This window comes from Protopterus annectens, chromosome 11.part0 (assembly GCF_019279795.1).
Source record: "Protopterus annectens isolate FY-2018-M chromosome 11.part0, PAN1.0, whole genome shotgun sequence".
NCBI classification, from domain to species: domain Eukaryota; kingdom Metazoa; phylum Chordata; order Ceratodontiformes; family Protopteridae; genus Protopterus; species Protopterus annectens.
Genome location: NC_056745.1, coordinates 706,429,188 through 706,451,328, shown reverse-complemented (window position 1 = coordinate 706,451,328; position 22,141 = coordinate 706,429,188).

Below are 22,141 nucleotides of genomic sequence, written 5' to 3'. Positions count from 1 at the left end.
GATATAGTACAACATACTACTTAGGTAGGAGTTCTAATCCCAGTCATGGCAACTGTGAATCTCTGTGTTTGTGTTTAGGGATCAATGATTTTGAGGCCATTCACAGTCACTACACCTCCCATTGACCTACTTTAGCAAGCCTGCTGATGTCAGTCACCTTGAAATACACCTTTGGACAAGGGTTAGCCCTATAAGCTCTGTGGTGCTTGCGATAACTGCATGATGCTATAGTGTAACATGCTAGTTAAGTAGGAGTTCTAATCCAGACATTGTTACTGTGAAACTCTGTGTGCATGTGTGTAGAGAGTAATGCCTTTTGAGACCATTCAAATGTCACTACACCTCCCATTGCCCTGCTTTAGCAAGCCTGCTGATGTCATTCACCTTGAAACACCTCCTTGGAAAAAAATCGGCCCTGTAAACTCCATGGCATGTGCAATAACTGCATAATACTACAGTGTAATGTACTAGTTAAGTAGGAGTTCTAATCACAGACATGGCAACTGTGGAGCTCTGTGTGTGTACAGAGTAATGCTTTTGAGGCCATTCACAGTCACTACACCTCCCAGTGCCCTACTTTAGCAAGCCTGCTGATGCCATCTACCTTGAAATATACCTTTGGAAAAGGGCTAGCCATATAAGCTCTGTGGTGTGTGCCATAAATGTGGAACAATGTAATAGTAGTAACTACACAGCTATGGGTTTCACTGTAGTAGCAGCAACTACACAGCTATGGGTTTACATCTTATTTGCGGCAAGTGTTTGTGTGTACCTCAAAAATCTTGTCCCCATTTACAGCCAGTACACATCTCAGAGCCTGACATGAGCAGTCCTGCAGATATCATCCACCCTATGAGTATCTGTTGTGAAGCCTATGCCATGTCAGGTCAGTGGTGCATGTGGTAAATATGTAACATAATAGTCTGTAAAGGTTGTTAGATAGAGGTTTGAACCTCACCCCTGGCAAACATAAATGTGTGATTAGGGTAAAATTATTTTTGGGATCTCTCACCGACTACATCAACCAATGCCAGTATTTACAAGGGCTGATGATGTTCCTAACCTCAGAAGTACCTTGGGACAGCATCCAGTCTAATAAGCTCTGTGGCACATACGATAAATGCGGTACACTGTAGTAACAATACATAGATAAGTAGGGTTTGAATCTCAGTACTGGCGTGTGTGTGTGTGTGTGTGTGTGTGTGTGTGTGTGTGTGTGTGTGTGTGTGTGTGTTTATCATCAGTATCCTGTGTGTGTGTGTTTATCATCAGTATCCTGTGTGACGGTTGCTGTGATTGTGTCAGGATGCATTGTGGCATGGGTTTTGCTAAATTATTATATTGAGGACCTACTATATGTCACAACATCCACCTTACAAGGACAACAGATGTCAAACAGCAGAGAGGCTGGTGTAGACAATCCATAGCCCTACATATGACATTATGGAGCGGTGAGCAATATAGGCAACCGTTGTATTACTCAAAGAACACTCTCCACCCATGTCTCATACACAAACACACTTGGCTAGGCAACGACCACTATAATGGTAGTTCCCTACATATTGCCCACATATAGTAACCATGGTGTGATTTCAGAGGACTACATGCCTGTTGACCACAACACTGCCACTGACATCAGAATGTACTGTGATGTGTAACATCTCCTGACTGAGTGTGTATTTTCCAGCAAGTAAAAGGACGTGGCAGTCTGTTCCATCCCTACAATAGGTAAATAAATGCTTACAGTGGTCCTTTGTTATGTTCCCCACTGGATGCCTGCAACAACTGTAGAGTCTGCAAATGTAAACCACAAATGGAATACCATGCCTTATACACATGCCCTGTAAGGACAGATGCCACTAACTCCACTGAATACCTGTATCATCCTGTCAATGTAGGTGCAGGCATGACTGCAGTACCATAGCCAGGTCTCACCACATGAGGTCAGGAATGCCACATCAGATGATGACAATCTGTCCACTCAACATGCCCCAGAGACCTCTAGTACACTTCTACACATCACAGAACATGCATGTAGGACATGTGTACAACCCAGACACTGTCTATGCTATGGAATATAGATCACATACATGACAAGCATTGCACAGCACTAGCCACCCACAATAGTAACCCAAATGAATGGATGTTGAATACAATACCCACCTGTGTGGGCCAATCCAGGGACTACACCCCTGAGTCACACTGGAGACCAATGTCATGTGGCCTGATGCCAAGGTATTCCCTTTGCCTAGCCTTGTACAGCCTTCTGCACAGTCAACTACTAAACACCTGTGAAGCAGTGAACCCATGCATGTCAGTACTGGCAAGTGTGTGCGTGTGTGTGGGTGTGTGTGTGTGTGTGTGTGTGTGTGTGTGTGTGTGTGTGTGTGTAGATTAATGATTTTGAAGCCATTCACAGTCACTACACCTCCCATTGCCCTACTGTAGCATGCCTGCAGATGTCAGTCACCTTGAAATAACCCTTTGGCCATACATCAGCCTGATAAGCTCTGTGGTGTATGTCATAACTGCGTAATACTGTAATGTAGCAAACTAGTTAGGTAGGAGGTCTAATCCTGACCCTGCCAACTATGATAATGTGTGTGATTCCTTGAGAGAGTGTGGTTGTGTCTTCCTTGACACCTGCTTTTGTGGACGATCACATGTACTATACAGATTTCCACTCCACAACCACTGTAGGTATCCAAACACTTTATTGATTTCTCCAAAAATACAAGTTGAAAGCTTTCTTCCCACAATCGGGTCTTCCTCCTTTGTTCAAGCAATACTTTTTAACAAATATTATCATTTTATATAAATATAAACTTTTTTATTGAAGTATTAGGATATGAATTTATGGTAGTTGCCATCAATGTTATTTCCCCAGTGGAGAAAATGTGGTTTTGTGTGTTTTTTTGAGTAAATGTGTTTTTTGAGTAGGATTACGTTAAGTATTCTGTTAGGATGTTAATTGTTTAATTGGAATAGGTGGGGTGGTTGCCTATGGGTATTTAAGAGCAAGTTGTTTGGTGTTTTAAATGTTCTGAAGAAGACCCGATTTTGAGAAGAAAGCACTCAACTTGTATTTTTGGAGAAATCTATAAAGTGTTTGGATACCTACAGTGGTTGTGGAGTGGAAATCTGTATAATTCTTGACAGTCTCTACTGTGTTTGGTTACTTGGTTTGGATTTCCATTCTTTTTGACCATGGAAGGATCCAGCGGTAATAGTGATGTTATGCAGTTACTACAGCAAATCAACCAGCAGCTGGCTCTTCATACCACCCAAATAAAATTTCTTGTGGACAAACAAAGTTTCAATATTTTTGGTAGCCTAGGGTTACCATTGACACAGGTTTCTCAAGGCTCGCAAAAGCAGGATGTAATTGTACAAAACAATGGACAAATTAGTAGTAAAAATGGGAATGGAAATGTTGTGCATACTTCTGTTAATAATGGCCCAGTGCATTGGAAAATCAATGGTTTCAACTTTAGTGACAACATGAGTGTAGGTGCTTGGGGGCAACAAACCCTTTCCTTAGCTGACTGGCTTGCTAAGTATGAACATGATCTGGTAAAATTTAAGAAGCTCCAGCTTGAAAATTCATATTTAGAAAGAAACATTGAGCTTCAGCAGGTACCAAGGGGCCTGCGTATATGGCGATATCCGAATGGTGCTGAGTATGATGCTGACATGTTGACTGAATTGCATCAGTTGTTTGACTGTTTGGCTATGGATGTAATGAAAATAATCATAAAATATAACACTCGTGTATTAGAAGGTCTGTCTAAGACCTTGGAGGACAATGAGATATGTATTAAAAATTATTTGTTATTTGACCATTTCCAAACCAATTTACTAAATGTGTAGAGCAAAGTTGAGAATTTGTGCAATGACATTTTTTTCAGAAAGTGCAACAAAATCAGAGAGACATTAATGAGTATCAGAAAGGGCTTGTATATCCCTTTTCAGCTGGGTGCCGTGGTAACAACTAATCAGGTATCAATGAGGAGGAGCAAAATTGACGGGAGAGGAAATCAACTCCAAGAAGGGTTTCTGAACAGGAAACAGGATGGCAAAAATAAAATTGTGGAGATTTGCGACACTGAGTGTATTAGTGAAAGGGAGTATCAACAGGTGCATTTTTCGGGGGAAGTTCAAAGGGATTATTATCAGCAGGGTGCAAGACCAAAAACCTTGAGAATGAAAAACCAGAAGGGGAAGAATTTTTATCGGAACAGTTGATCATCCAAACATCAATTGAACTTGGTAATGTGAATACTGATAACTGTGGGGTAGATACGAATGATATGGGTGATATTTTTGGACAGAGGTTTATCCACACTGATGCCACACTCTGTCCAGAGGTGAATGATTGTTTTGACAGCAACTTGCAAAGTGAAGAAAATGAGGTTTTTGACAGGAGTGAAGATTTAGATATTTTAATGGATTTAATGGACAAAAAAAATGCTTGTACTTGCTGAAATTATGAATGGTGTTGGTGACTTTAAAATTTATAACTATTCAGGTAAAAATTTAATGATGGAGCATGCTAACTTACTTTCCAAAGGTTTGACGTTTGTGCCAAGTAGAAGGGGTGATTTAGCACAGATGCTTATGGATTTAAACCTGTTTGTGCATAAATTAAACTGTAAAGCATGGTTTAATAGTGATTTAATGTGTGAACAGGCAACTTTAAGAAAACCAAGCATTTTTAACCCTCCAACTAATAATTGCATTGCAGTGTATGATAAGGTATGTGAAATGGAAATTAGAAGGGTGTTGGGACACAAAAAAGTGAATGTTGAATATAACCTTACGAAGTAAGAAAATGTTTTTTGGCTGAAATAGTGAATGACAAAATGATTAGGGTTATGAAGCCTGACAAGGGTAATGGTTTAGCCATAATGGATGCGACTGATTATTCAAACGCTATGAACATGTTTCTTATGGATGACACATACGAGGAAAGATCCTTAAACAAAGTTAATATTATGAATAGGAATATTGATTTGGCTTTGGAGAATATGGTACTTGATGGGCAAGATGATGAAAATGAATATAAATATTTAAGAAATGAGCATCCTATGGTCCCAAAAATATTTGGTATACCAAAACTGCATAAAGCCTTAAATAATCCAGCATTTAGACCGATAGTCGATGGAAAAAAGGCAAAGACTTGTTTTGTGAACAAGTTTTTGGACCAAAAGTTGAGAAAAGGTTTGGGTGTATATGAATATATATGTAAGGATTCTTGGCATTTTTTGAAGAAAATGAATGGAGTAAGGGTAAGCAATGACATGTTATTGGTGACCATAGATGTTTGTAACCTGTTCTCCATAATCCCACATGAAACAGGGCTTAACTGGTTGGAAATGCAATTATTAAAGACGGGGCTGTATGAGCAGGATGAGATTAACAAACTGTCAGCACTTATGGAGATGGTGTTCTGTAATAATTACATTTTCTTTGAAGGCCAGTACTACAAACAGGCAACTGGGGTAGCCATGGGGGCGGCCTGTGCCCCAGTTTTTGCCAACTATGTGATGGCATATTGGGAGCAGTAATACATATTCAAAAGTCCCTTTGCTGAACACATTAAGGTTTTTACCCATTTTTTGGATGATATTTTCCTAATTTGGGATGGAACTTTTGAGAGTCTAATTGATTTTTTTGAGTATATTAATGCAACAACCCATTTTTTGAGATTTACATATACTTATATTAGAGAGAGTTTCACATATTTGGATGTGAATTTGAAGTTGGACTGTGTGGATAAAAAGCTCAGTTCGGAAATTTATTGGAAACCAACTTTTTCCAATGCTTATTTAGATTTTTCAAGTTGGCATCCTTTATCCCCAAAAAAGTCCATTGTTAAGGAGCAAATGGTGAGGGCTGCCCGTATGGTAAGTGATGATATAGCATTTGAATGTGAAGTGGAATTCATTGCCCAATTATTCAAGAAGAGAGGGTACCCTGCTAATATGATACAAAGGATTGTCAAAGAGGTGAAAACCAAAAGACTTTGCAGGGTATTTAAGCCAATCTTAAAAGGAGGTGAAATAGGTGTAGTTTTTGATTCAGGTGAACCCATATCAGAAACGAATAATAAAAAGGTTTATGAATCACTTAGTTTCATTACAACATATAATCTGGATGGGAAGGAAATAGCGGAAATTATTAGATGAAATTGGGGAATTTTGGAATGTGATGACCGTCTTACTGGAAAAATTGGTATAAAACCTGGAGTAGTCTTTAGGAAATACAGATCATTTAAGAATATGTTGGAAGCAAATGGTAATAACAACAAAAGGAATAAGTAAACTGGTTTGGCCCTGTTTAGGATTAATGGAAATTATAAATGTGGAATGGGCACTTGTTGTAAAAATATACTGGAAACTAAGGACACATTTGTTTTGAACAACAGGGTATTACACATTACTGGTCATTTTAATTGCAATAGCATGAATGTGGTCTACTTGACTAAGTGCCAAATGTGTTCCACATTCTATGTCAGTAAGACTTGCAGGAAATTTAAGGAAAGGATGAGGGAGCATCTATTAGATATAAGAAATCAGAAAATTACTAATGCTTTAAGCAGACATATACAGGAATTTAATGGGCACACTTTTTAATTTTTAGTACTCCAGCAAATTGTCAAGGACACTCAAGGGGCAATATTGGATGAACACTTGGATTTATGTGAACTAAGGTGACAATTGATACTAAATACCACCCAGTCCCCAGGAATTAATGAGAATGTTAATATTATGTGTATTTTGAAGTTAAAAAACATTTTAGGTTAAATTAAAACCAAGTATAATACTTTTTATACACATTTATATAGTGTTCATTTTCTTGTTGTTCAAAGACACTTTAAGTACATTGTTTAATATTTAGGTATAGTCACATAAAGTATGAAGGAGGAATGTTTTTGCATATAAGTATTTTATTAATTTTTAGGTTTTAATGTTCAAATTTATTATGTGTATATAAAAACTTGTATAAGCAATACTTTTTAGCACATATTATAATTTTATATAAATATAAACTTTTTATTGAAGTATTAGGATATGAATTTATGGTAGTTGCCATCAATGTTATTTCCCCAGTGGAGAAAATGTGGTTTTGTGTGTTTTTTTTTTGAGTAAATGTGTTTTTTGAGTAGGATTACTTTAAGTATTCTGTTAGAATGTTAATTGTTTAATTGGAATAGGTGGGGTGGTTGCCTATGGGTATTTAAGAGCAAGTTGTTTGGTGTTTTAAATGTTCTGAGGAAGACCCGATTATGGGAAGAAAGTGCTCAACTTGTATTTTTGGAGAAATCAATAAATCGTTTGGATACCTACAGTGGTTGTGGAAATCTGTAATGTTCTTGGCAATCTCTACTGTGTTTAATCACATGTACTACACTTCCCTTATCCCTCCTTTATCACTTTTTCTGATATCACTCATCTTCAAAGATACCTTTGGACAATTCTCAAACACATAAGCTCCGTGGCTCGTGCAATAACTGCATAACAATGTAATAACAATACATAGTTAGGTAGGGGGTTGAAATTCAGTATTGGTAAGTTAGTGTTATCAGTATCCTGTGTGGGTTTTAGGGTGATTCTGTAATGACAGGGTCCATTGCAGTGTGGGTTTTGCCACATCATTATATTGAGGAGCTACATGTCTCATTGTCAACATTACAAGGCCAACATTTTCCAAACATTGTAGAGATTGTTGTTGGCAATCATCAGCCATAAATGTGTACAGCCATGTGCAATTACCATGTGACAGTATGGATTAGTACACAATATAGGCAACAGTCATAATGCCCAGACACCACTCTCCACCCATGGATCATACATAAACATTCTTGGCTCTTACTCTCCTACTCCCTTCCATTCTTACTTTGTCTCTGTTTGTCTCTCTCACTCCCTCTTAACTGGATGTGAAAAAGTACACCTGCTTTGCTTAGGCAGCAGCATGTGTATTGTAAGTGATGCTCATGATCAGCTGATGGCCTCTGCATGAATTGCAGTCCCCCACTAGATAATTGCATGTGGAACAGCTGTGGTATCATTCCTATAGCCAATTGCATGGAAACACACTCCTATAACTAAGCACTTCATGTGGGTGTTGTTCCTTTTCCTTAACTGTGAGCAGGACTTCATGTGGCTGTTTGACAAACAGCATCACAAAGGGTAGTTGCATATACCTCTTACAACATACACTGTAGAGACGGGCCAACAAACAGGAGGGGGATGTTCCAGGCATGAGGACAGAATGTAAGTCTTGCTCTTCTACATTTGAAGTAATGTTAGTTTAACAGGGTTTGTGTGGATATGGCTGTCCTACATGATTTAATATCTGTCATGACAGTGTTATGTGGTTGAGGAAACTCTCACCTGTAGGGCTATATGCACACTGGCCAGTGTTTGAAGGCTTACATGTGTTGTGTTACTCACACATGTCCTATCTTTAGAAATGCAGTAGCGTAGTCTGAGGATTGCAGTCAGTACATGGTGACCTCCGTGTGAGTTACTGACTTCATAGTCCTCAGAAGACATATGTCACAACAAACCCTGTTACACCAGTAAATGTATGGGTTTATCACAGCAACATCTCAATATTGGCCCTGTGTTTGTGCCTCTAGCCACAACTCTGTCAACCATTTTACATATGTCATGCAGTAAGAGGTGCATATGTTCAGTACATCATTATTTACTGACATCATAAGCCAGTGAGATATAAGACTGCTAGACATGTTATGTATAGTAGGCCTTATGTTTGAGGACAAAACCTGGACATTCTGTTGTAGTTTGTACAGTAGTGAGGTCTGTGTACTTATGGTGATTGTTGACAGAGTGTGTATTCTGAATATGTACCTTGGCCTGTGTACAGGCTGTGGTAGATGTCATTGTTCTTGGTCCTGTTCTATCTGATGTTGCATGCTGTTCCAGTGTATGGTACCCTATCAGCGTACATGTTGTAAGGCCAGACCGACACATGTCCCATACCACAAACAGGCATCGGAATACACTGTGTATTGGCCCAGTAAATGCAGGGTTAGTGTGTGAGTGGCACATATGAGGATGGTGTTGTTCACACAGTCCATATACTGTAATATTAAGTATGCTTACCATATGTGACTGTGGCTGTGTTCAGATTGGTTGTGGGAATGCACTTTCACACAGGTGTCTGTTACTCCATGCCGTTACATGCCTGTAGAGCCTACTATATTTGCAGGTACATGTGTATTCTCCCATAAGAAATGTAGGCCAGTGTTGTGGCAGTCTGCCTATAGTTTGCACAGTGCTTTGTGACATGCCTAGCAGCTCAGTGTATTTACCCAGTGTGATGCTATGCCCAGATATTTATCAGATGTACTGTTGCTGGACCACCATAACTGTTGTGTATTTCAGAAAAAGCAGTGGGATGCTGTACAGATGTATGTCTCTAACTAGTGGGTAGTATGTGGGCTTGTGACCTCTGCTCCTCTGGTTATTATGTGTCAGGACAGACAAGAGTGTGTAAATGCACAAACTGTGTGAGCTTATCTATTCCAGTATTTTTGTGATATCCTCATTCACATGGCTGTAAACATTCACTTTGTCAGGCTTGGTCCACACGTCTTGCACTAAGGGGCCCTGTGTATACCTCTGGACTGACCAGAGTGTGTCAGACTGTCCACATTTATTGGTCATATCTCTGCTGTAGTCCACAGGATCATTACTGTGATGTGTGTGATACTGCACTCTGATGATCTTATGATGTCTGTCAGTAACTGATAGCGTACATGTCAATATCAGATGTGACTTCCCACACATTTCTGTTAAGACAACCCCTGTTAAAGTAGCAACAGTCTAACTGTATACCTGCAACACATACATGACATCCCCTTGCGCTAAGAGGTTGTGACTATTGGTGCGGAGGTATAACACAAATATATGTTATGGACATATGATATATATATATATATGTATATATATATATATATATATATATATATATATATATATATATATATATATATGTACATGTATATATATATATATATATATATATATATATACACACATATATATATATCTATATATACACACACACACACACACACAGATAGATCTATATATGATCATATATATAATGCAATATACAGATGTATATAAATACATATATACATATGTATATATATATATATATATATATATATATATATATATATATATAGCCATATCCTTGTTATGTGTAAACATGGCTGCTGCATATACCTTCCCAGATGTAGCACACCGTATTTATCTGATATGTGTATATTGAGATATAACAACATATTTGATTTAACACTAATATCACTAACAAGTACTACACAATTGTAGAAGTCAAAGCAGTTGTTCAATACTATTCAGTATGTGTACTGGAAGATATGTTGGAAAAAACAACATCCATCCTGGGTTTAAGACTTGAAAGGGCTGTTTATTTTGTTGCTGGGCAGAACAATGGATGTTGAATACAGAGTGGTTAAGGCAGTTTTAAGCAGCTTTAAGTGGGTTTAAGTTGGTTTGCACGGGTTTGCGAGAAGCGCTGCTAACATTCGGTTAAATGTATAGGCGCTTACACCATGTAGGCTTCACTTGCCAGTGTGCAAATCTGCTTAGCATTTACATTTAAGCAATGCTTACACCAGTGATCACATTCCAGTCTGATAAAATAGCAGGGTAATGACATTTTTAATAAGTGTATTTAATACCATGTACATAACATGCATCCATGTGCTGTCATTACAGTAGCAAGGGGTGTGAGTCTACTGTCTGGGACACCTGAGTATATATGGCTTGTACAACACTCTTTTACATTTGAATGTGTTTCATACATGGGTACTATCCCAGGGTATATGCAGTAACACTGGCATGTAGTATATCATTACGTTACTACTGTTGACAGTGCTTTCCCAAGAAAGACTAAATTGCAGATTGTAGTACTGGAACCAAATACCCCTGCATGTAAAGATGGACTCTGAGTTCCCACTATCATGTTCTTGGTGTGTGGGCTATGTGTCATTACGTATTTGATACTGGATATTGATCTGACATGTGGATATTAACTGTAGAGTACTGTGTTTATAGGACATATCATTGAGGGCTGCTGTCATGGCATACCTATCAGTGTCAGACGTCTGGCAACACATTCATCCTAATGCATAACCAATTGGCTAGCTGATGTCTGTCTGTCCTCTGTACAGATGTGCAGATGTCAGGTATCCATCTTGGCTGCTTACAGGCAATCTATGCTTGAGTGACACTGACTTGTCTGCCCAGCTGTGTTATGAATGCCGCAGCTAGAAATCCCCATCCTGTATGCACCACATGTCATGGATATCTCAACTACACTACCACAGTCAACAGAACATGCTTGGGTACAGGTCTCCAAGGCAGACACTGACCATGATAGGTGATGCATGTTGCATACATGTCAATTGGAGCACCTCACTGGCCATCTGCAAGAGGCAACCAGATTATTGGATGTTGCATTTAACTCTCACCCTGAGGATCACTCCAGTGGCATCAGTTGATAGATAGCCTGCTGGCAAATGGCAGGCAGCATGATATCACTGTACCCACATCTCCTACTCTTCCCATCTCTCCATGGACAATATCCTGGTACAGACCTATGAACACCTGCAATTATGGATCCCAGTACTGACAAATGTGTCAGTGTGCATTACTGAGACTAACAGCATCTGTGTGCTTGTAAACCTGTAGTTGATAATACCCTGAGACCCTTCACACCCACTACACCCCCATTGCCATAGTTAGATATGGCTGCTGCTGTAATGGACATTACATGTACCTTGTTACACTCTTCACCCTATGGGCTACCTAGAGCTTGCAGTACCAGTGCAACACTGTTGTACAAATGGGTAGATAGGCATGGGTTACCCTCTGAGTCCTGGCAATTGTGTGTATGTGGACAAGTGTGTATATTTGTAGGATACAGCATTGTGAGGCCACATTCTCTTAATACGATACACCTTGCCACACAGTATAAGGGATAGTGATGTTGCTGACTGTAGGAGAGCCATGACAAAGCATCACCCTACTATCCATGTGTATCCCTGTAGTAGCACTCTTGAGATAGACAAGGGGTTGTATTGCAATCCTGGTCATTTTGTGATGGTGGGTATGTCAGAGTATTATCATGGGTTTCAGTGAGTACAATATCCAATGGGGGTGTGTGGGTGCTGGGTATACTGTCTTTACACCATGGTATCCCCAGTACATGTCCCAAGGCCCCCTGTATGGCAACCACTGTCACCATCAACCATACAGGTAACTGATTACACTATCCAGCCCAATGATGCATGTGCTGTGTGCAACTTATCTGTAACAGAATGGACACACTGACAAGGTAATTAGCACTGATAAACCCAGGTCTCTCAGATGTGTGTATGACTATTATGTGTTTGTCAATGTGTATATGACAATATGTCACACTATGTATTGTTCATAAACAACCAGTCCATCCCCCATTACCATACTGTACAAGGCCTGGTGATGTTCTTCACTTAACAAGTAACCTGGGACACACCTCATCCTAAAAGCTGTGTGGTGTGTACAATTAAGGCCACACAAATTAGTAGCAATAAGTACCAAGGTAGGGGTTCTAGTCTCAGTGCTGCAAAGTAAGAGTGTGTGTGTATGTGAAGGGATCTACTTCAGTTTGCAGAAAATACATGTCCCAAGAGATCATCTGCCTGAAAACTTACTGGCAAATGCTAACATTTCATAGGTATCATCTTGTAGAAATTCATTCCATCAAAACTTGTAGTAGATGTGCAAATGCCCTCTTCCCCACTGTATATCTGTACAGGGATACTGGGGTTAGTATATATAGCTGGGTGTGGATCTTGTGGACACAGTTACCATCATTGTGGTTATTGTTGAGTATATCCCCCTGCTTAGTCGGCTGTAATACTGTACAGTTTATGTTAACAGGTTAAGTAGTTGTCAATCACACTATCTGCAGTTCTACACCACCTCACACCCTCCAAAGGCTAGGGCTGTGCCACCCACACCAGCACACCTATGTTTACCAAGTTGAAGATTGCACTACATTGGGGAAGGGGGCATATACTCTGTCAGTATGATTGTCAATGACATTAAACTAGCAGATTGATTATTTCCCAATGTTATGTTGGGCCTATTCTGTCTTGGTGGAATTACATAGGCTAAAATGGGTTACTTGCAAAAGTACATACATCCATGTGTACAGTATTCTCTGTGTATTGCATCAACACCAAAGCCTGTGTGTGTGTGAGTGTGTGTGTGTGTGTGTGTGTGTGTGTGTGTGTGTGTGTGTGTGTGTGTGTGTGTGTGTGTGTGTGTGTGTGAGTGTATGTTATACACAAACATGTGGTGTGTACCACCCAGTACACTTACCGTTAGCCACTGTAGAAGGGATGCTGACATCAGCCACCATGTATACACCCCTCCGACCTATCAGGCTGTTATACAGTCTTGTGACTTTTGTTTAGCTGTACCCAGGATATGGCACAGTCAAGGTGTCACCACATTGCCATACCCCTTGTAGGAAACAACAGCAGACCAACATCCTGCTGACACATAGACACCTACAACACAAATGGAATAGATTATGGAGACCACAACCACTCAGTGTTAATAACAGCTATACTACATCATGGCTCGACAGCTACACATCCTGACATGTAAGCATTAAACGTTAGTGCTGAAAACATGTTATACAGCATTACACTGATACATCATAGTAAAGTCACCCTGTGCATCAGAACCATCGTAGCTTATCCCTGCATCGATGTTATGGATGACAGGGATGTGGCACAGATATCATCATATGTACAGGGTGTGTTGTGGCTTTGCCAGAAACCTAGGCTCAGCCATTTGTTTGACATCATGTTTGTCTGTTAGGGGGTTTCATTATTACTTGGGCTGTGCAGATGTGGTGAGTGTAGGCATGGGGTTGCCCTAGCTGTATCGGTGATGTGTGTGTGTATGCATGCATATGGTTCTGCCATGTGGCTGCCCTATACAGGGGTTTGTTGGACAGCTGCAGACCATACCTGGCAGGGTGTGCAGTTCACCATAGCACCACAAGATAAAAAAATAAAAACAAACAAAAACATTTTTTGTTTGTTTGTTTTTATTTTTTATCTTGTGGTGCTGTGGATTATATCTATGGCCAGTGACTCGTTGCAGCAGCTGCCCCGCCTATTTCAGGAAGGTCCAGCTAGTTCATTATCATTGACTGGTTTACATGCTGATTTGTCCTTAGAGGATCGTTCCATGGGGGCTGGTGTGCAGTCCGCTAGCATGGAATCATCTAGGTCCTGGGAATGTATGCTGGAAGACAGCAGGAATCGGAGGTCCATTAATCCATTCCAAGGTATTGGTTCATTTGAATCTGTGAAAATGCCTTCTGCTGTTCATGATAAAGTGGATTCTCTTGAAAAATTACTGTTAAAGGAAAATGCAGTGTATTATAATACTTTAGGTCTTAAACGCTATCTAGACCTGGATATAACACCGAGGGGTTTAAGGTTTGTAAAAATCCCCACTACTCTCTTTGACAATAAAGATACTATGGATGTGCAGTTTGAAACCAGGTGGGTTGCAGCTGCACATAGGTGTGTGAAAGAGTGGCTCCAAATTCTAATAGAAAGGGGTGCCCTTAAACAGCAGAAACTTAAGGAGGAAATTACTGCTTCTTGTTCTACTTTGTCTAGTGAACTTGGGGCTTCTCACTTTCATGAGGTGTTGGTTACATTAAATAATAAATTAGAGAGGGCTTCAGAGAAAATTATAAAAAGAAAAATTGACAAACTTGAAAGAGATCTTCGTGATTATGGCTCTGGTGGAGCCTTTAAGAGGTTTAACAAAAAAGGAAACCAGGGAAGTACTTCCAGTAAACAAAAACAACAGCTGAGTGTTTCTTTTGCCTCCTCGAATGTAACCTATAGCACAGGTGAATCAGAAAGCGAAGATGTCAGATACCCTTCCTTGCCTCAACTTAAGCAACCAAACTATTGGAAAGAAAAGAACTTTCGGGGCCCTGTGGACCAGTATAATTTTCGTGGAGGAGAAAACAGATATGATAAAAGAACACGTTATGATGGCAACAGAGATGGACACATGCAGAAATATAATAACAAAAAGACTCAATATTGATGTTCAATATGTAAGTGATTTATTAGAACATGCTGTAGGTAGGGATTTTAATGGTATAGTGGTGAATTTATCTAAAATGCAATTATCTGACACAGATCTTTCGGTGTTACAAAAAGGTTTGAAATTTATTCCCATGGCACTCCCGCAATGGTATATATTACAAATGGAAATGTTTCTTTTATGTAGAAAGTTACATTTGCTAGATTGTTTTGAGGGTAAAGATGAAGGGGGTGAAGACATTTCATCTGTTTCATCAGATGATGAAAATGATGTATTTTTCTTGTAACTCTTCTGCTGATTCTTTGAATGATTTAAATGCATATTGTTTATTTGATACATCACATGTACATTATAAAAGTAAATGTGTTCCTGCTTTTAAAAATGAGAATATGCAACAATTTTCAGTGATGGTAAAATATGCCTGGGAAAGGAATTTAAAGGAGTTTCTTTCCAATAGAAACAATATTTGTTATAACCTTAGCAGAAATGAATTGAAGTCTTTGTTGGAATTAAGCTCACAATGTGATATAGTTATAAAACCGGCCGACAAGGGTCAGAAAATAGTTGTGCTTCATTATTCCCACTATTTAAGTATGTATATGGATCACTTGTCAGATGAAAAGGTTTATAAAATGGTAAAAAATCTGTATACTATAAGGCTGGAAAATTTTAAGGAACTTTTGTTAAAAGGCCTTAGATTAGGTTATTTGACTAAACATGATGTGGAAGTTAAATTTAGGGTGGAGGGCAACTCCATAGCTAAATTTTATTGTCTACCCAAGATTCATAAGAGCATGGAGCTGCCTCCCAGTCTCCTTATAGTGGCAGCAGATAAATACGTTCTACATGGTATAGGTAAATTGTTGCATTCTTACTTTGAGTATGTAATGAAATTAGAATCATATATTAAAGATTCTTTTGACTTTATTGATAAAGTAAAATCATTTAAAGGTGGTAAAGACTTTTATTGGGTAGTAATTGATGTCAAGAGTCTCTACACTACTATTTCACACAATATTGGCATTGAAGCTGTACAATTTTTTCTTGGGGGATAATCCTAAGAGTCATTATGCTATTGAGTTATTGCATTTTTGTTTAACTAGCAATTTTTTTGAGTTTAACAAATGTATTTACCATCAGCTACAAGGCACTGCAATGGATGCATCATTTGTGCCCATGTATGCTTGCCTAGTAATGAGTTTATCTGAAGTTGAATTTATGTACCATATAGATTTTTTGTTCGTAATGTGATTTTTTTATGTTCGCTTTATTGATGATTTCATTTTTTTGTGTAAAACAGGTGAAAATTTTGTAGAGTCTTTTGTCAGGGAACTGAATAATAACCATTTTGGTTTGACCTTTGATGGGTTACAAGTAGAAAAGAAAGTTATTTTTCTAGATCTTGAGTTAGATGTTAGTTCTGGAAATATTACTACTAAAATTCATAGAACGTTTAATGATGCTACTCACTTTTTTGATAGCAAATTTGCCATCCTAGGCACACGCTTTGTGCTTTACCCTTTAATGAGTTACTATGGGTCAGCAGATTATGTAGTGACCCGGATGTTTTAAGGCAGGAATTAATACAAACTTGTCTAGTTTTTTAAACAAAGGGGGTGTAGTAAAGATTTAATATTGCAATCTTTGAAAACATTGCTATTTCAGCAGAATCATGAATATGGATATGAAAATGTAAATCATCTGAGGGGGAATGAGATAGTGACATGTGGGAATAGAAAAGTTTATTTTGTAACTAGTTATAATATTTTTAGTGAAAAGGTAGTAGATGTAATTAGATATTATTGGGATTTTCTTCTTGAAGGGAATAATAGTGTAAAAAATGTATATAGATATCCTCTGATATCGTATAAAAAGGTAGAAATATTAAGGATATGATTGTGCATAACAATTTTGAGTCCCCTAGCAAGATTATTCAGAGAAGGAGAAGTACTTATGGAACTGTCCCTTGTGGTGGCTTTTCTGTATGTGGACATATATTGAGTTCTTTTGAAAGAATTAATGGAGTGAGATTTTCTCCAGTTGGTTATTTTACTTGTAGTACAAAAGGGGTGATTTACTCTATTTCTTGTAGTTGCAACCTATTTTATATAGATGAAACTAAAAGAACTTTTAGGGTAAGGCTGCAGGAACACATTAGAGATGTTAAAAGAAATAATGTGGAAAGTCCTGTAGCCCTTCATTTTTAATACAGTTCATGGAGGGAAATTATGTGATTTAAAAGCATGTTTACTGGAACAAATTGTTGAATGTGATGAAACTGTTTTAAAGGATAAATTGCATTATAAAGAAACAGTTTTTATTTTAACGTATGATACTTTAGCCTCTAGGGGCATGAACAAAGAATGCAATTGGAAAGTATTCTTGTAATTAATTGAGTTAATTATTTAATTGATGTATTTAAGTTTTTTATAAAAGGTGTGTCTTTTTTAGTGTTTTTGTACTCCTAGAAGGCTGTGGCCAAAGCGCTAGAGAGATTGAACTTTTATTAAATCTGTTTCTCGTCAACTGGTTTTGCTGCTAATTTCACTGTCCGAGTGGTATTTTTTTGTGCAGTTCACCATCTCCGGCCATGGACATGAGAACTGTGTCTGCTAGGGGTTCCACAGACACTACCAGGTACAAGCCAAGATATAGTACTCTCCCCTGATGATGACATATGTCCACTGGATCTGGGACCCTCTTGGGACCGGCCAGGGCCACGTGCATGTAGCCTGCTATGTTGTGGTGTGGACAGCAACCCCCCTGCAGTGCTGGTGCTGGTACTGCCACTTCGGGAGTGGCTCTGACTTGTTGCATGTCCACATCGACCTCCACCTGTTGGTGTTGCTGGCCTAAGTCCACGTGGCCATTGCACTACTCCCACCATTTGCTCAAGCACAGACATTCCATGGTTGAGGATTCCCACCATCTCACCCAACCGTCTATCCAGGACCTCTGCAAAATAATGGTGGGCACCTGCAAGATCATGGATGTTGACAGTAACAGCAGAATGAGTAGCCCTCTGGAACCTCAGACCCTGTCTGGTATAATGTTCCATATCTGCCTGCACCTACATGATGGCCTGAAATATGCATCTGGTGACACCAGGTGTGGCACTTCTGCCAGGGGCATGATGATCAGCAACCCTCTTACGAGCACCCCTATACATCTGCCTGTGTGGTACCTCGCCAGGCATCCAGCTATGGCTGCTGTATCCAGACACATGTGCCATAGTCACCACACTGTCCTGTCCCACCACCCACCAACTGTCCCTCATCTATGGTGATGGGGTATGTATAGGCAATGTGACTATGTGTGGGGGTGGGGTGGATAACAGTGGGATGTCAAACGATGGCACATCTTCAGCCCCTGACAACCCTGCCTGTGCCTCACTACACCTATCATCACTGTCAGAGTCTGTATGGACACTAGCATCAGTTTGCCTGCAGGAGGGACCATGACCCACCTCGCTACCTGTGAGGGGAAAACAAGAAATGCACTTTAAGACCTGTACATCATTGCTTAACTGTATACAAACACACACACACACACACACACACACACACACACACACACACACACACACACACACACACACACACACACTTACAGGTGAGGTTGCACAAAGATATTACACACAGACCTCTCATTACCCATCTGTCAAAATGCATGACATATGGCACTCAACAGCATGCTCTGCAGCTATAGTCAATCCCTGTTACCAATATTATACATCTCTGTGATGCATGAGTTGTGTTAGTAGGTGATGCCCCTTCCCCTGGAACACACTGCACCCATGTACACAGTATTGCTGTGCACCTGTTCAGCACCCTGGCATGTACTGTGCACCATACCTCACAGGTGTACACGCCATTGCTGAATGCATATATGTGTGTCAGTTATGTTTGCTCTACTGCTCACAGCCCCTATGTGTTTGTTCAACACATACCTGGGATGATATGTGGACAGATGTTAATAGTGAATGCCTGATGTCTGATTTGCAGATCTCATCATCAGAGGTGCATGTATGACCAATAAAAAACAATTACACTGACAATGTTCAAACCTTACTGTAGCTATGAGGAGTGTACACACCCTTATTGACATGGCACCCTCTTCCCTGATATGCCATTGGGCTACAATACTACATATATTAACATTACATGAACCTGATATGTGACATATGACCTGTGCAATCAAATGCAGTATCAAACAAATGTATTAGTTGTGCAGATGCTGATTGAGATGCATACAATATGTGGGTGCATAAGTGTGCACACCCTTAACATGATAGTTTATTGCACCAACTGTTAAGTGTGCTACAGCAGTCACTATACCTGGAAGGGGAATACTAGCATGGCCCATCTGCACTTGCCAGTATTTGGTAACTCTGCCCTACAAATGTCCCCCAACTCTGCAAGATTGCAAGGTCAACTCATTTGCACAGCCCTTGGAAGTCACACAGTGCCTTCGCTATTGCTGTGGAGTCAGGGTTATGTCTGCCGCAATGCATGACCTTGACTGTGTGCAGATACAGCCATTCATAGTGAGCTTTGGATGTCTGTGTCAGTTCACTGTTGTGTTTCAGCATGAAACCCCTCCCCATCCTCAGCCTTTTTGCAGATGCTTGACAACTATGGGCTACACATGAGTGTCATTTTGCAGTGTCCCAAATTCAGAACACCATGTGTACTGGCCTAGTCCCTGCTAATGAACAGCAAACATACAGGTGTACACTGGCAATAGCAAGGTACAGATGGGGATGGTGGGCCTGAGGTGGATTGAGGTTTTGCTTGTGCAACACATGTATCTTAATTGATACTGTCTGTAGGTTTCAAACTTGGTCTTGGTACACCATTACACATTGCAACACATGCCTTTGGGGACTTTTGATATTATGCATATGATACCTGTAGAGAGCTCTGGCTGATGTTTCCTCTGGAACAACTGTCCCATCTGATTACCCTAACCCATAGGCCACACTTATGCAGTGTCCAGGTGATTGTCGACACAGGTACTGCACAGACAGTACTTGCTAGACATTCCTGCAACTCCCTCAGTGTTGCAGCATGTTTCAAGACAGCCTCCATGACCAGTTTGCAACATGTGCCGTTATCTGTCTTGGATGGCCATCTGTTTATTTTCTACATTAATGTTGTTCCATACTTCCTCATCACCTACATGACTGTCTGCACTGTTTGCCATTGTATATGCAATGGTGAGGTAAGGCTATATGTCCCACTCCTGCGTGCTACCTGTAGGGTATGGGATCCATTCCATGGCTTGTAAGATGTGCAGAAGCCACGGCTGCCTCTGTTGCAGGTGAGTGGACAAATGTGACGGACATACATCGTGGACAGCAGACCATCTCTTGGTGTGACATTCAGGACCTGTACTTGCTGGAAGGTGCATACTCATGAAGATTGAATGCTGTCAGTACCTCAACAGCTACTTCCACGATATGTTATTTGGAGTGTGTGCACGCATATGCTTCCAATGTTTGTTAAGCTTTGTATTCCCCATATTTGCTGTCCTAACATAGGATTCCACATTCATTATTACACATTTATTGCTCATGTTAGGACCACATTACAGGTTGCAAGGGTTGTGGAATGTGGTATTATGATATGCCATTGTGTAGATCTGTAACAGTTGCCATTGTAATGGTGGTATATACACTGTTGCAGCACTGTATAAGGGTGATGTTTCAGACATATTCCTACTGTAGGCCATTTGTCCCACCACTATGTTAATCTCTGTGCACACATGACAGGTTGTTAGTTATATTGCAGGACTCTTACATACCCTTCAGATATGTCACCATGGTGACCACTGTGATGCAGTGCAGTTAACAGCAACAATAAGTGAACATTGTACAGCATGCATTATGGGTAGGTGTGTTAAATGTGTGTATGGCAAATACAATGGCCATAACATGGCCGGTATATTGGCAAACCTGAACAAACAACATCATACTCACCAGCTACAGGCTGCTGCCCCAGAGGTATACCAGAGGGACCTACATAGTTGTGTGAGAGATGTGATGTGAGTAGCCACACCTGTAACATTGGTACAGGGTGGGAGCAGCATTTCAGTATATCAACAGTGCAAACCCACAATAATACAGATTATGCACAACTGTTCATTACTACAATGCAGCAACAAACTATATATATTTTATCTCACATATGCATGATTAAACTCTACAGATGTAAATGGATAAGCAACAGTGGTCTACTGATGTACCCTGGGGCCTTACCTGCACGCTCCTCATCCATTGTGTTGGTAGCTCCCACCTCCACAATGCTATCTACTGGGTCTTGTCTTTGCTGGCGGGCAGGTGCCCCAAGGCTGGTGAGGAGCTCCTCAGCATGTGTCAGGGGGACTGGATGACATGACCCCCCGTGGCTAGCTGGTCCCTCCTAACATGCAGCAGCAGCATTCTGACAGGCATGGTGGATGAAGTCAGTGCACCGATGACGGACCTGTTCATAACTGTGGTTATGCAGGCCAACATTGTTTACCCTGTGGACGAACTCATTCCACAGGGTGATCCTCTGCTGCAGATCATGGGCTGTATAGCCAAACAGGGTGTGGTAGTGCTGCACCAGGTAGTTTATTATGAATTCATTTTCCTGGGGGGAATAAACTGGCAAATGCTCTCTAGACATGGTGCCTGAAAGACATAAAGAGGAAAAAAGGTCTGAGGACCTCATACTGCAAGGATATAATAGTTGTTAATTGACATCTCTGTCTCCCCCCACCATATCTGCAACAATAATATGAACACACAAATCAATGGGTTTGTTTATAGCAAACCCACTGTCGGGAGATATATCGTATTGTACGACAAATAGTGCAATGTGTTTCTAGTCATATTCCATGTTGAAACACTATCATTGGTGGCCTGTTGCTAATAATGTCACCTGCATGCCATTGTAAGGAACACT